The sequence below is a fragment of the Protopterus annectens genome, chromosome 3.part1 (genome assembly GCF_019279795.1).
Source record: "Protopterus annectens isolate FY-2018-M chromosome 3.part1, PAN1.0, whole genome shotgun sequence".
Lineage (NCBI taxonomy): Eukaryota > Metazoa > Chordata > Ceratodontiformes > Protopteridae > Protopterus > Protopterus annectens.
The window spans coordinates 116399522-116415368 of NC_056732.1; the positions used below are offsets into that span (position 1 = coordinate 116399522).

At 39.4% G+C, this 15847-nt stretch overlaps 1 protein-coding gene across 1 annotated transcript in view; it reads left to right on the forward strand.

The window, feature by feature from the left end:
- Window positions 1-15847, forward strand: part of LOC122797639 (coiled-coil domain-containing protein 178-like) — a 2875483-nt gene that overhangs the window by 1605051 nt on the left and 1254585 nt on the right. The window lies entirely within an intron of this gene.

Below are 15847 nucleotides of genomic sequence, written 5' to 3' on the forward strand. Positions count from 1 at the left end.
TCTTTTTAGTGCCAAAGAAGACAGGGCACCTAAGACCAGTTCTTGCATCCTAGTAATCTGAATCAGTTCATAAAACACTCGAAGTTCCTGATTGCCATGGTTCAGTCCATCTGACACTGTCGCAAAAGAACAATTGGATGTGTCCCATAGATCTTCAGGATGTGTACTACCATATCAAGATACACAAGCTCTCCAGGAGGTACCTATGCTTTCAGCTGGGAGCCAGTCACTATCAGTTCAGAGCCCTGTCCTTTAGTCTCACCACATCCCCCAAGGGGTTCGCCAAGTGCATGGCAGTGCTCACAAATCATTTGAGACTGCATGGATTCCATGTGTTTCCTGGGTCTATGTTCAGCCATCGAAAGGAAAAATTGCCAAACACATTACATTAAAAATGCTGTGTGTGCGCATATCAACTCTGAGATTACACTATATGGGGAAAGGGCAAATTTCCTGATCCCTATCATAATGCAGTCTTACTTGAATGGCTTGATGAACAGAATGTTGAACAGAATGTTTGATGAGACATGCCATTCAATGCTTTTTCCTTTTGATGGCTGAACAAAGACCCATGTTTCCTTACTTAGATGACTGGCACCTTTCTGCTTCCACCAAGCCTTTACTGATTAAGTTCAGGGATTACTTGCTCCATCTGTGTCTTCAACTGGGCATCACAGTGAACTAAAAGCCTCAGGAATTCATTGGTGCTTATCTGGATACAGTGACACAGCTTACAAGCTTACCACAGGTAAGGTTAAGCAATCTACAGAACTGAGCATTACACATTTTCTCTCTTCCTTCCCCACCAGTCAGGCTAGTATTACATCTTCTTGTATAAATGACAGTCTCTATAGTTTTTGTACCTTTAGCAAGATTTTACATGAGAGTACTACACTGGACCTTTGTGGTACAATGGTCAATAAGGCATCACCCTCTGACTTAAGCTATTCAAATTACAAATATTTATAAACAGCACACAGCCTTGTGGATTCACACAGAAGAAGTTTCTCCAGGCCACCCTTTTATGTTTCCAACACCCAAGCCCACAGTGGCAATAGATGCTTTTCAACTAGAGTTGTGGGTCATTAGTTAGGAAGAATAGTCCAAGGCACATGGTCTCAGAGGTAAGTGTTCACATCAGTATCCTAGAAATGAGAGCAGTCCTATTGGCATTGCAGGCATTTCATAGGTACATAGGTTCATAGGTTGATACTAGGCTATCTGCCCTAGGGCATTTACAAGCCTAGCCAGGGTGTGTTTGGCTTTCGCCACCCTTCTTAGATTAGTTGACTGTGCCTCTGTATAGTAGGTCACAGAAGATAGCCCATTTAAGGTTAGTTTACCGTGCCTCTGTCTAGCAGTGACACAGAAGAGATCCCAGGGGTAAATTTACGATCTCCCATCCAAACGTCAAGATTCTTCTTGAAGAGGGTCATTGAGGGGCTCTGTCTGACATGGATTGGGATTTTGTTCCAGAGTGAGGGGAGCCTCTGGGATATGAATCTGTCCCTCCAGCATGTTCTATTTATTTCTGTGCTGAGGTTTAAGTCACTGGAGCGTGTAGTTCTGATAGATTTGGATTTCTTGAGGTGGAGCATGTACATTAATTCTGGGTTGAACATGGCTTTATACGTCAGGCACAGATCGCCTCTGAGTAGGCAGTAAGCAACTGAGTAGAGCTGAAGTTTCTTTAGCCTAACTGCGTAGGGCATCTGTTTGAGTCCCTTGATCCTCTTGATGAGGTACTTTTGGGGTCTTTGTAGTTGTAGCAGGTGTCGGGTAAGGTACATCCCAAATGGGGCATTGTATTCAATTATGGGCCTGATGAGTGATGAGTAGAGGGGCACAATGACCTCCCTTGATCTAGATGTGAACCCCTTCGTGATAAGGTGGGCTATATAGAATGTCTTTCTAACCACTTTGGCAATGTGATTGTCAAAGGAGAGATTGCAATCTACTTGGGTCCCCAAATCCCTAATTACTTCTTCCGTACTTAATGGATTACCACCTATGTGGTAATTTGTGGGCACTTTGTTTTTCCCAAATGGGATGACTATGCACTTTTTGGCATTTAGCTTTAGGCCATGGCTTTGGTACCAGTTATCCATCTCTGTGAGGCCTTTTTGGAGGATGCTTGTGTCAGCTGGCGAGTCGATTATGGCCCCCAGTTTGCAGTCATCTGCAAACTTTGTCAGCCATAGTCCTCCTGTGTTAGCCTGTACCTCAGAAAAATATATACCGAACAAGAGAGGTCCCAGGACTGAGCCTTGTGGAATGCCACTTGTAACTGGTTTAGAGTCTGACATGGCACCTGCAATTCTGACCATGTGGGTTCTATCCCTAAGCCAGTTTGCAACCCATCTTGTGACATAGGGGTTGATATTTAAGCTGGTGAGCTTATTTATGATGCCCAAGTGGGGTATTGTGTTGAAGGCCTTTGCAAGGTCAAGGTAGGCTGTGTGGACTACCTTCCCTTTGTCTATGGCCTTGGTGACTGTTTCAAAGAAATTGACCAGGTTCAAGAGGCAAGATATGCCCTTAACAAAGCCGAATTGGGTAGGATCCAGTGTTTGGAGGTTCCCAATGTCTTTGTTTATGAGTTCCATGATGATACGCTCCATAGGTTTGCAGACCAGGCTAGTTAGGCTTATAGGGTGATAGTTTCCGGGGTCCGTTGTGGCACCACCTTTATGGAGTGGGACCACTGTTGCTGTATGCCATTCTTTGGGTACATATCCTGTTGTAAGGCTGAGACTGAACAGTGATTTTAAGTGAGGGTTCAGTTCTTCTTGGAGCTCATGTAAAACGCAGCCCGGGATACCGTCCGGTCTGATTGATGCTGTGTTTTTTGCTTTGGAGAGGGCAGCTCTCACCTGTGCATCTGTGATGTCAGGGAGGCTACACTCTGTTGGGATAGTCATTTGCTCATTTGGGGGGGGGGGGTTTGCACTGAACCTGTGTGCCAAGATGTTGGCAATGTCTGTGGGTTCAGTGTATTTTTTGTCATTTTGCACTAACTCAGAGCATATCTGGGAGTTTCCACACAGGTTTCTGACATACCTAAGGAAAAAGCCTTGTGATTATCTTTAGCGTCTTGTGCAATTTTTCTTTCGAAGCTAGCCTTAGATGATTTTATGAGGGATCGTAGTTTCTTGCTAGTACTGATCAGAGTTGCCTTCCCTTTCAGGCATTTTGCTCTATCATGTAGTAGCTTCCTCCTTCTGTTGTACAGCTTATTTATGGCTGGGGTCCACCAGACAGATCTCCTGTCTTTGGAGGAGTGTGTCTTGGTTTTATTTGGGATAGCACAATCCATACATTCCTTTAGGTATCCATAGAATGAGTTTGTAAAGGATTCTACGGTTTGGGACGTATTTTCCACTGGCCCTGGGGCTTTGAAGGATTCCACCTCGGTTTTGAGAAGTGGGAAGTTTGCTTTTGAGAAGTTTTTGACCGTGGTTTCCTTTGCTGGGGGTGGGGACGGGATATGGATGTCCATAGTGATTAATGTATGGTCAGATCTTACCAATGAGGGGTATACCTCTGGTATGGAACATAGAGTCCCCATGTTGGTGATGATCAGGTCCAATATGTTTTCCCCTCTTGTGGGAGTGGTGACCAGTTGTTCCATAGCATTTGAGTTTATAAATTCTAGGAACCATTGGGCTAGGGTGTTGGGGCTTGAGTAGTGCTCCCAGTCTATGTTTGGGTAGTTAAAGTTACCCAATATAATGGTGTTTGGAGAGACCTTCATATTCTCCAGTGTCTTCAGGAAAGCCAAGTGGGGTTCCTGAGTTTGGGAGGGTGGTCTGTAGCAGGCTACAAACTGGAAGGCAGTTTTGCCCACTGTTAGTTGCACATGGATGGTCTCAGATGCTTCGTGCCTGGAGGTATGGGTATCTTTGATGAATATGGATAGTCCCCCTCCTCTTGTGGTTTGGTCCGAGTTTTGGGGCCGAAAAGCATGGTATGAGGTATAGCCTGGTAGTGCTGGGGTGCTCTCGGGAGCCTTGAACCAGGTTTCTGTTACTGCACGGATATCGATATTCTCCATACTGAGGAGAGCCTCGAGTGCGTGCATCTTGAGGTTTAGACTTCTGGCATTGAGCAGCATTACCCTTAGTTTCTTTTTCCTTGTGTTGTCTAAGGAGGTGGGTTTGTCTTTTGAGCCTTGCCTAAAAAAGGCACTATGGGGGTGGCAAGAGCCTTGGCCAGTATTCCAAAACCCAGGGGTGACAGGTGCAAGCTGTCCCTAGCGAAGCAACGTGGCTTTTCAAGCATGTCATCCCAGGCTGACAGACACTGGATCCCCTTTGAGTGACACCAATATTTTAGCCAATTGTTGAAATTGATCATTTTGTCTTTATACTGTGGTACCATTCTTGGTGAGGGTAAGATGCTACTCAAGGTCAGGGTCATACCGGCCTGGGCCACATGATCAGAGAGCTCCTCTATGTCTCTTTTCATGTAATCCAGGGAGGTACATCTCAGGTCATTCACACTAGCATGGACAATGATGGAGTCATACCTGTACTTGCCTTGGAGTGACCTGAGTGCTTGTGTTATGTGGCGGATCCTGGCACCCGACAGGCAGCTTACAGTGATCTTCTCCTTGTTCAGCCTGGTGAGAGGGACGTCAGTGTGTCTGACAATAGTCTCACCTATTACAAGTGTATTAGGTGTGTTGTTTAGCCTTAAGGGCTGTGACTGTGTGGCACACTGACTTTGTGAACTATGTGATACGTGGGTATTGTTGTGGGGTAGCAGTTGCTTGGATGTCTGCTTTGGAGGTCTCTGTTGCTTGGGCAGATTTTTATTTAGAGCCTCCGAGTATGTTTTTGTGTGTTTATGTGTTTGGTTTGCTGTTGCGATAGGTCTATGTGAGACTGGATTTGTGGTGTGTGTGATTACCTTCTCCTCCAGACTGACCGTGCCAGTACTATGTTGAGAGAGCTCAGCCTCCAGTTTGGCTATATAGTTGCATCTCTCACATATATTTGAGCTTGCTGGGAAGAGGAGAGGGTGGTCTGTGTACATAAGGCAGTTGTAACATTGCCTCAAGATTCCCATATTCACCAGCTGGACTGGAGAGTAAACCTGAAACTGACTTTTGGACATGCCAGAATAGTATAAGGAATTACTTTTTGACTTGATCAAAAAGGACCAATAGGGAGCCAAGTACTTAAAGGGAGTATAAGAGGGTGTAGTGCTTTAGTTTATTAGTGCTTACTTATAAGACACTTATCCTAGCTACTGCTGGGTTTTAGAAGGAAAATAGAGTGCTTACTTTGAGATTTGGAACAGTTTTAAGGGAAAAAGTGAAGAGCACACTTTGCGGAGCCGGGAATAGTTTAAACCTAATAAAGCGGCGCTGCCCGATGCTGCGCTATGTGCAAACACGTGCAAAAGAGGGTTTTAAGAGAGGGGGATCAAGGAGTTTGGAATTGACCCAAAATGGCCAATAAAACTACAGTTTCTAGGCAGTAACCACTCCTACAGGGGCAGGCAGGCTGTTCAGTGTTTACCACTGCCACTGATGAACACAGAGACTTCCCTTTAGCCCAAGCAAGCAATGGCCTCCAAGAAACTTACAAACAGTTCAGAAGAGCAAATCTGTAACTGAACTTTTTTTAAATTTCAGAAAGTGGAAAAAAAGCAAGATTTTTTTTTTTTTTTGTTTTGTTTAAAGATAGCAGAGATACACAAGTAGCAACAAGTTAGAACAGTACAATAAATGACCCCACACTTGAGTGCTAGGCCAGAGACAGGTAAAATGCAAGTTTTAAGAAAAAAACAATTTTAAAATAAGTGCAACACAGGAAATGCAGTAAACAGGCTCTAGATGTGTTCTAAATACAGTTCCTAATACAGATATCAAGTTTAGCAAGCTGGAAAATGCCAAAAAGTAGGCGGCAATGCAGAAATCTTAACAAATAATCTGAAGAAAAATACTTAAAATCTCAAAAGTGGCTCCTTTCTTCTCTCAGCGTTTTCTCCTCTTGGTGGGTGCTTCACCAACAGCCAACAAGTCTGAAAAGATGCCAAAACCACGAGGCAATCGGGTTTTAAGAGAGGGGGATCAAGGAGTTTGGAATTGGCCCAAAAAAAGCCAATAAAACTACAGTTTCTAGGCAGTAACCACTCCCATAGGGGCAGGCAGGCTGTTCAGTGTTTACCAATGCCACTGATGAACACAGAGACTTCCCTTTAGCCCAAGCAAGCAATGGCCTCCAAGAAACTTACAAACAGTTCAGAACAGCAAATCTGTAACTGAACTTTTTTAAATTTCAGAAAGTGGGAAAAAAGCAAGATTTTTTGTTTTTGTTTTGTTTAAAGATAGCAGAGATACACAAGTAGCAACAAGTTAGAACAGTGCAATAAATGACCCCACACTTGAGTGCTAGGCCAGAGACAGGTAAAATGCAAGTTTTAAGAAAAAACAATTTTAAAATAAGTGCAACACAGGAAATGCAGTAAACAGGCTCTAGATGTGTTCTAAATACAGTTCCTAATACAGATATCAAGTTTAGCAAGCTGGAAAACGCCAAAATGTAGGGGGCAATGCAGAAATCTTAACAAATAATCTGAAGAAAAATACTTAAAATCTCAAAAGTGGCTCCTTTCTTCTCTCAGCGTTTTCTCCTCTTGGTGGGTGCTTCACCAACAGGCAACAAGTCTGAAAAGACGCCAAAACCACGAGGCAATCGGGTTTTAAGAGAGAGGGATCAAGGAGTTTGGAATTGACCCAAAATGGACAATAAAACTACAGTTTCTAGGCAGTAGCCACTCCCACAGGGGCAGGCAGGCTGTTCAGTGTTTACCACTGCCACTGATGAACACAGAGACTTCCCTTTAGCCCAAGCAAGCAATGGCCTCCAAGAAACTTACAAACAGTTCAGAACAGCAAATCTGTAACTGAGCTTTTTTTTAAATTTCAGAAAGTGGGGAAAAAGCAAGATTTTTTTGTTTTTTTTGTTTTGCTTAAAGATAGCAGAGATACACAAGTAGCAACAAGTTAGAACAGTGCAATAAATGACTCCACACTTGAGTGCTAGGCCAGAGACATGAAAAATGCAACAACATTTTCTTTCTCTAGAGATGGTTCTTTCTCTAGAGATGGTTGCTATTGAGACATGTTGGTGGTTGGTACATCAACAGATGGGGGGGGCAAGTCCTACCCCCCTATGTGTCACCTATATGCCCTTTTCCCACCCCTTTCATTCCCAAGTTTCTTCAGAAAGCATTTCAATGAAAACGTAATCCTTATTGCACCATTCTGGCCCTGGCAAATGTTTGTTCCCCTTCTTGTGATATCATCTAATTCACCCTCTTTGGATGTTGGATCCTTCTCAGGGCCTTCTATCTCATCCATCCGGGATATTGCACCCAGACATTTGAACCCTCAAACTGGCCACATGGTTTCTCCACTTCCAGTGATGGCGAGACACTCCAGGCTTTTATCTGCAGTTCGTCCCAATCCTTACATCATCCCAGAAAGTTTCTACCAGAAAGATTTATAACAGCAAATGGAGAAGATTTTTCTATTTGATCCCTCAAGAGACAAATCCCTTTTAAGCACCTATCCCAGCTGTCAATAATGGATCTAGTTACTCAGTAATAATAAGGTCCAAATTGCTGCCATTTCTAATTTTCACTTATATAAAAAACATTGTTTTTTGGCTTGTCTAAGATCATAAGGAAAAAAGGCTCACATAGTGCTCGACTGCTAGAGGGACAGTAATACAACTAAAATTAGGAAAATTCACCCTGAAGGAGTTGATTGAACATACCAAATGTAAACACACCCCAAAAAGCTGTAAAAGCATACTAGTAAATAAGTAAAAAAGTAATGGAATCTGAACTGAATCAGATTCAAGAAAGCGCTTTATTTAACACATAAAAACACTTTAGTGCTTTCATCCTTAATTCATGGACTTCTTCAGAACCATTCTTTGTGGTCTGTCTGAAATTATGTAAGACCTTTCTTAAAGGTACCTTTTTACTTGGACCTCTTATTAAGGATCCCACTCCTCCATAGCATTTAACAGTACCTCTTCAGATGTGATCTAACCCCCCTTTGAGCCTTCAGCTAAGGTAGACTTAAAGTTCTTATCATGGAACATTTTCTTCTTGGTCACCATTCCATTGGCTAGAGGCATATCAGAAGTCCACATGTCTTCTCCCCAGCCACCGTATCTGATTTTTTGATAAGGACAGGGTATCCCTTCAGACTAATCCTTCTTTTCTAACCAAGGTGACATCAGAGACAACTATTAACCATTCCATCAATCTACCCATTTTCTTTCTGAGTTTTTCCAACAAGGGATGTTCATAGGCAACTTAGATTCCATATTCACAGAACCAGAGATTTCAGAAAATCAGACCATGTGTTTGTTTATTTTTCCTAAGCTAAAGTGGGCAAAGCAGTATCTAAAGTAACTTTAGCTAGATGGCTAACTGATTGCATTTCTTTTGCCTACAAGAATAACGGATTTACATTACCCAAACCACCTAAGGCTTATTTCACCAGATCTATGGCCACATCTACTGCCTTTTGGTTTAGAGCTTCTGTAGATGATGTTTGTGCAGCAGCCACATGGTCCAATGCTCATACATTTATAACTCCTTACAAATTGGACATCTTATCCAGAAATAGGTCAGCATTTGGCTGTACTGTACTCCGAAATCTCCTTCCTTGAGGACCACCCAAGGTTTCTCTAGCTGGAGACTCTGTTCCATCTGATGAAATGGTTGCCTTGCTGTGTTCTCTGCAGTTGCAGGTATTATCTGGCTGTTTCCAGGTTAAGTGTACTACATTTCAGCTGCACACAGGGTTATTATCATGTCCTCTTATTTTTTTAAACATCTTTATTAAATTATCGCTTAAGACATACGCAGACAGACATTAACAGAAAAGAAAACAAACCATTTTATCATTTTCCATTTAAGTACAGTATACATCGCATAAATTTTCTTTGCTACTATCATCCGTCCAACATTACAAAAAATTGCTAAATTTTTGTCTTCCCTTAAACCTCACTCCTCTTCCTGAACATTATTATAAGTGCATTGTTCCCACAATTTCCATTTACTTCTATATAATTTGCTCTTTCACTTTTCTAAAGTTCCCTCTTCCAGTTCTTTTATCTCTTTTATAATATTCAATGCCTCAAATACAGTTGGTCTAGACACTGAGTTCCATTTTCTAGTAATTGCTTTTTTGGCAGCTAACAGAATTAAACTTAATATCGCATTATTATGTCTAGGCAATTCAGATCCTGTATCCCAGCTCAAAAGAATAATTTCCTTACTTACAGCCATTGCTCACCCAATATTTCTGATAGAGTACTATGTAGGGAATTTTTTAAATTTGTCAGCTCATTACTCTCACAAAACATATGTTTCCATTTACATCTTACTTCACCATCAAACCTCCAGTATTTGGTATCTACCTGAGGAAAATTCGTTGAAGTCTGCTTGGGATATAAAAATAGCTCTGCAAACACTTCCAAGCAAATATCCTAAACTTTCTGGATTTGGTTGCATACTTGGGAGCCATACATACTGTACGTATCCCTATTGATTTCTTGTGAATAGCTTTGCCAGTCTCTCTTCCCAGTATTTTCTAACCTCCTCTGATTGAGTCTTATAGGTGTTATGCAGTATTTTATATGCTATACTAATGATCCCTTTTTTAACCGCTGCTTCTGTTCTAGTTTCAACTAAAAACTCTACCAGAGCAGGTCTTTCACTTATCCTCCCCATCCCTTTCTCTTTGCCTGCACAGTGAGATCAAGTCCTGGTAGGGAAGGCAGTCTCTAGCCTGCAATCCAAATGCCTTCTTGGCCTTTGCCAGGTTTCTCCAGAAAATTCCAGCACACTCTTCCCTATTTTATATGTACCCTTACTTGCAGTCATCTCTAATGGCAAAATCCATCTTTTCCATTCTCAAATTGGCTTAGTTCTTAGAATACTTTCTGCTACTTTATGAATGTAATACTCTGTATGGTTCTTATTCTCCTCAAGGATCTGCATCCAAAATCCCACTCTCGCTATTTCTTGAATTCCCCCTTGCTTCATCATCACTTCTTTCCACTTTAATTTATAACCTTCTGCTTTTGTTATGTATATGAGCCTTAAGTAAAATATCCCTTCAAGTCAGGTAAACCTAAAACACCATGTTCTAATGGAAGTATCAACTTATTCCAGTTAACCTTTGCCCTCGTTTCCTCACAGATAAATTCCTTCAATTCTTTATTAATTATTATCCACAACTTCTCCTCTGTTAAATAAAGTATGCTTGACCCATATGCAAGAATAAAGAGACTAAAAACATTTTCACTATTTGTATTTTATTATCCATATTCCAAAATAAGAGTTTTCAGTTTCACAATTTCTGTATTATCTTTTTAGTCTCTTCACACATATCATTAGCTACCATAACAAGACCCTTTTAATCCATATTCCTAAATACTTTATCTTATCATGTCACAATAAATATGAGTATTGCCAAACCAATCTGTGTGTGGATACATAATTTATGGCCATAACCTTTGTCGTATTTTCATTAATTTTATATCCCGATAAGACTTAAAACTGTCACAAAACGTTCCACAACACTGGGATGCCCTTTTCTGGATTTATCAAGTACAAAATAATATCATCTGCAAATAAAGGCAACTTTTCTTGATTACCATACCAATTATATCCTTGTATTTCTGAGTCCCTTATCTTCTTTCCCAGTGGATCTAAATATAAATCTAATAACAAAGGGGGGAAAAAGGACACAGCTACCTGTTTCCTCTGTTTAAACATAGCTTATTTGAGAGGAACATTCCCGCTTTAATTCTGGCCTCCGATTCTTCATATATATCCTTCTAATTAACCTTATTATTACATCCAGGAATGCAAATGCTTCCAATGCCCTACTCATAAAATCCCAGCTTACTCTGTCAAATGCTTTCTCTGCAGCAAGACCCACCAACAACAGAGGTATTTTCTTACACTCTGCTTCCCTCTGGATCATCATTGTTATGTTAATGTTGTCAAATGTTTGCCTCCCCTCCACAAAACCACACTGATATTTAGCTATCAATTACGGCAATGCCTTTGCCATTTTTTTAGCTAGTATAGACATAAACACTTTATAACTGTGATTTAAAATTGAAATTGGTCTATAAGAAGCTGGGTCTGAAGGGTCTTTGCCATCTTTAGGTAACACAGCCAGCATAGCTTTCTTTCAAGATGTTGGTGTTTCCCCTCCTTTTAAAATAATGTCAAACAAAATCTTCCTAATATTTATCACTTTCTTCCCCCCTCATTTCCAAACTTCCACAGGAATACCATCTGTTCCTGGAGACTTTCCTGAAGATTGATTATACATCACTGTTTTTATCTCATCACCCCCTATCTTAACTGTTAGTTGTTAAGCCTTGTCTGCCTTTAGCGTTGACATAATTAAGTCTTCCATAAATATTTTCATTTATACTCTTTCTTGATTTCCATAGTTATTTGCTTTATACAAATTTTCATAGAATTTCACAGTATTGTTAAAATATCTACATGATCTCTGGTTAATTTTCTTGTTATGGGTTCTGTAGGTTTGGCAACAACCCTTTCAAATTTCTGTTGCCTAAGTTGTTTTGCTAAAAGCTTTTCTGCTCTAGAGTTGTTATAAAAAATAGCTGCTTAACTGCAGTCTGTCTAAACTCATGCATATTATCCATATACTCCCTTACTTTCTCTTTAGCACTCTGCATTTGCTCCTGCTATTGTTCTGCAATACTTTAACATTTCTTTGTTAACCCTTCTAAATAATTTCTAATTCTTAACCATATCCCTTTCTGTTCATGTTATCCCAGTCACTAGCTACAATTTCTGGAGATATTTATATCTTCCCTAATAACTCTTGAATAATTTCCAGTGTTCATTCCTTACATTTCTCTATAACTAACAGGTAGGTGGGGAAGCACCAGTGTCTTATTTTACTTCATTACCATGCATTTGCATCTTAGTTTTTATTGGTGCATGATCAGAAATAGTTACTGAATGTGTGTCAAAGCTTTCAATTAAATGCACATTCCTATGAAATATAATTTCTGTCTAGTCTCGCCTAGTTATTGTAACTTAAGGAATAATATGTAAATTCTGTCCGAGTTTCTATTACTGAATTCACATCTTACTTGCCATTTTTTTCATGGATTTCTTCATAAATCTACCCTCTTTTGTTATATTTCCCTTCTGGGTGACCCTGATACATCCTCACTATTACAAATCAAACTCCAGTTCCTACCTATAAATAATATTCTGTGCTGAACACTGATTCTTTTTTTTCCAAACTTTTCTTAAGCTTCACACTAGCAGTTTTCTATGGAATATAAATACATGCCATTGTAATCCTCTTCCCTTGCTAATAGCCCCTTACTACCACAGACCTGCTATTTTTTTTCCTCATCTATCACTAATGGAACCACTCTAACAATTAATAGAATTACTCCCCTTTTTTCTGTTACTGATATTCTGCTGCATATCCATTCTGAAAATCCTGTCTTTGTCAAATTCACATGCTCATTTCTTTCCAAATATATCCCCTGCAACATTGCTATTTGTACTGCATGCACAGTTTGGATTTCTTAATATTAAGTACTCTTCCTTTTTATCTGTACATGTAAAGCCATTCTTGTGCCAGGATAATATAGACAGCATAAACATCATGATAAAAAACTATTGTTCAAACCTATAATACACAACAGTATTTTTAATGTGTATTTCCAGCTTTTCTGTTGCATACATTTACTAATGTTTGGCAGGCTGATCTTATCTACAGTTGTTTCTTCTCTTCTCCATCTGAACCCATGTCACATTTTTCAAGACTTTTTGTTTTAATGAAAACCCTCAGACAAACAAAAAATAAATAAATACAAAACATCCATACCCCCTATTAGCTTGAAACAAATACACAAACCTGTGTACATCCTTAAAACATGATGTTTAACCCTCCAGAAGGGAACAATTGCCCAAAATTGATGGCTGCACCTACAGGCATTATCTAACCTAAAATTAAGGTTACTCATGCTAAAGTGTATGTTACAGCACTTGCTCTGAGTTACAGTGATTGCTGTCTGTTCTGTACTTATCTCTCTTCCCTCCCAGATATCAAAAACAGTCTGTATGCTTTCAGAAAACCTTTAGCCCTAAGAAAAAGTGCACTGGCTCTCTTTAAATAAAACTGAATTGTACACTGTTCTATTAACTGCATTAAAGTATTAAGACTTCTAGATAGGTTGTTACCTCTTATTGACTCCCCATAATCTCCAACTTAATTTTTTTTAACTGAACTGCTTGCTATTGTACCTTTACATTTTGTATTTTCCTCAGCAAGTATACTCAGAATTCTTAAGATTAACTGCTTGCACTTGCAGACAGCTTGCCTCCATGGAAATGTACTCAGCAATGAGTCTTTGTAAATTTCATTCCGAAAAGAAAGCATAGCTGCCCTCAGCTGCAGACATTTCTATGCCACTGAATATTTGCCAGTGGAAAACAAGCAAGTTAACATATTTGCAGTTGTTAAAAGCTTAGCATTTTCATGGCTTTCATCATTTTGTCTTATTTTTAAAGCACACATGCTTACAAAACCACCTGTTAACAATTTACACAAAAGTTAGTAATCTAGACATTCACCCTTGTAAAATAAAAAATAGAAAATATCCTAATTTTACATATAATTTAATCAGTGTACTTTTACACCCCACCCCGACCCAGCAGACCATGAACATTAAACTTGCTTTTGTCCAGCCTTTTTCTCTCTTGTTATACTGTAAAACCTATATTTCTTACAACTAAAAAGGTACTTGTTTAAGTTAATATCTTTAACACATACAACAGTCACTGAAAAGACTCCCACTGCATTTAAAATACTGCTGAGCACACACTACACACAATTGTTTTACTGTATATAACATCATGAAATGATTTATACAAATACGAATAAAACATGTTTTACTTAATAATTAGTTCCCCCCCTTTTAGTGTCCTACTTAACATTAAGATATAAAGTGGAATATATATATTACAGCTCACCCACAAGTTTAGCATAGTCAAAAAGTCCAGTGTTTTCAGGCACTTTTTCTTGGAAAACCATATTTCTCAAATATGATAAAATGCTTTGTATTATTTCATTTATTCACTAATTTCAGAGTTGCTGGTCTTCTTCCTGTTCATCTCCATTTCCCAACACCAGATCTAGTTTAAGTCCAAGATACTGCTGATTCTTGTCTTTTTTCTATATTTCAAGCATTTCCTTTGGAACACTGGGAAACATTTCATTGGCAAAGTCTCTCCATGCACATTACTTTCAGAAGAATGAGAAGCAGAGTCCCTTATGCTTGCTGACTCCTTTTTTTTTTTTTTTTTTTTTTTGTGGGATAAACTTAGTTCCTCCTTAGGATGTTCTGCATCAAAACATTGCTTTGATCCTCCAAGGAAAAAAAAAAAACAATTTGAAAATAGCTGGACACAGAAGCTTGAATTTCACACCTGCCTCTCAACATTCCCCGATTGCTGAGATAAATGTGCTTCTGTTTTGCCTAGTGTTCAGTGAATACTCATTTTGTAGAAACACTTTGCTGTCTCCAGTTTTGAATACTTTGTCCTTCTGCTGCAGTTTTGTCAGCCTCAACTCTTTCTGCTGGTATGATTTCATCTTTACTAATAAAGGTATTGGCTGCTTTCTCATGGCCTTGTTTGGAGCATACACTTAATATGCCCTTTCAATTAACAATTTATGCTGCAGAACACCAGTTCAGTTGCTTATTTGTGCTTTCATAAAATTAATACAGTCTATTCCTTCTAGTTTCTTTGGTACAGGAGAAAATCTCAGGTTTTCTCTGCATGCTTTGTCTTCTAGCTCTGCTATTCTTGAGAAACCTCATACTCAGCCAGCTTTTTCTTCATGTCGGTATCTAATTTTTGTAGTATTATCAGCCCATCTGAGTGGCTAGTTAAAGCTTCTTCTATTTTTTCCAACCTTTTGTTGTTTGAATTGATATATCCCCTTACTGTTTTCATTTATTTTAATCACCTCTGAGTACATTTGATTTACTTGTTTTCCTGTAAATTACTGGAAGCCATCTCTTTAACCAATGCTGAAGCTTGAACTTTTTTTTTTTTGCTGAACAACTGCAATATAATTCCCAGACAGTGTCTTCTCTTCACATTTTCAGGTTGATTTTCTTTTATGTTTTCCAAATTTCTTCTTTGCTGGCATCTGGGCAGCGTATTTACTATTTATTAACTGAAATTTTACCAAAAAGCTTTTCAGTGGCACTTCTTTTTTCTCAGCTTCTGTTTTCACACTGGGAGAGCTGAAGTTATGCTGTTGATCAGTGTGCAGCCATCTTTCAGTATCCTGACCTTATTGAACATATTTCTATGGGGAATTGCCTTGGTTTTGCATTTCACAGTCAGGTGTGACAGTGCCATTTTTTCTTAATCCAGAATTCTCATTTTTGTCTGTCTCTTAAAAATTACAGCTGAACAATAAAATAGCAGCCATACTTCAGGCCGCAAGTGTGTACACAGATTCTGGTGACTAAAATTGTTTTGCAGGCTTTACATGTGCAATTTACATGATTCCACTGTTGTCACCAGTTAGTAAGTGATGATCAGGAGTCACAGGCTTTCACTTCCACACTGATTCTGTCAGTTAAGTGGCATGGGACGCCAGCAGTGCTGGGTTTTGAATCCCACAACAGGTACTGGTTAATATTTAAAAGGTAATAGGCCTTAATGGAATATTGTAAATCTGCACTGCTGCCAAGCCTTTTCAATCTGCAATAAGCTTTAC